The following is a 1,463-nucleotide window of genomic DNA, read 5'->3' on the forward strand; positions in this document are numbered from 1 at the left end:
TGAAAACAGACCCGGGCCTTTGTCAATGCCCATGGCAAAACTCAGGACTCTCAGAGTTAAATTATAGTATGCCAAGCAGTGGTAGAAAAAGTACTCAAATGTTTTAATACTGCAATGTAGAAGTACTCTGTTACAAGTAAAAGTCCGGAATGAAAATTTTACTTGAGTAAAAGTACAAAAGTATTGGTATCAAAATTGGTACCAAAAATAAAAGTACTAAAATGTTTGAAAATAGCAGATCCACAAGCTCACAACGCGTCGCATGAGCTTGTAGATCTGCTAGGTATAAAGCCTAGGTATAAAATAGGGCTAAAGTGGTTAATGTATATATTTTATAATGTAATAATTTATATCTGCAAAGTAACAAAGTTTCAAATAATTGTAGTGGAGTAAAAGTACAATATTTGTCTCTGAGATGTAGTGGAGTAGAAGTAAAAGTATAGACAATTGGAAATACTCCAGTTAAGTAAAAGTACCTCAAAATTGTGCTTAAGTACAGTACTTGAGTAAATGTACTTAGTTACTTTACGCCACAGATGCCAAGTATGGTGCAAAGCCAGACGTTTTTGAAGCTGTGTATAGTTTCATGATAGAAGACGAGTACTTGATCTTACCACCAAGAGAGAGAGAAAGAGAGAGAGAGAGAGAGAGAGAGAGAGGGATGGGGGGGGGGGGGGGGAAGGGGGTTAGAGATGGACAGAAACACAGACAGACAGAAACAGAAAAATTCTTCTGACCCCATGCACCAACAAAAATCCCTTTGTATTGTTTGTGCAACAAACGTGCCACCATTGTGGTGGGGGGTTTAACAAACTGCATTACAGGCCATTACAGATGCAGTGTCATTGATTATTTATACCCTTATAAAATGCTAGGCTCCCTGGTGGTCTGTGGGCTTTGCTTGGCTGGCTCTGATAAAATGTTCCCCTTAAATCACCACACTGGGGGCAAACAACACATTCAAATACATAAGAGAGTGAGTGACACGGTCCTGTGTGTATAATAGCCGTGAATATCAAGAGCATACAGTACCAAGATATCTCTGTGCTTTGTGGTACCTTAAAACACGATCACTGGCTCTTATTAAACTAATAACTCTTTTATATTCCCTGTGTCCTTGTAGTTCATCTTTTTTAAATGTATACTGTGATTTGATTTGATGGAAAACTTAACCCATTAAGGCCTGAGGCCGATTCTACAAAATGTCTTCTAAATCCTAACAGTTTTATTTTTTTAAACCTATGTTGCTATAATCAGTGGTTCTCAAACTTTTCCATGTCAAGGACCCCCAAAATGATGTGTATTTGGCCGCGGACCCCCATCTCAAAAATATTTGGTTCCAGGGACCCCCAGAAGCAAACTCAAATTTGAGTTACAAACGTTCGCTTAAAAAATATATATTTTCAAAGATTTTGCACAAAAGTTCAAGATTTTTCAAAAATAGCAGATCTACAAGCTTGTAG

This window comes from Gymnoscopelus braueri (assembly GCF_963280865.1).
Source record: "Gymnoscopelus braueri genome assembly, chromosome: 7".
NCBI lineage: Eukaryota > Metazoa > Chordata > Actinopteri > Myctophiformes > Myctophidae > Gymnoscopelus > Gymnoscopelus braueri.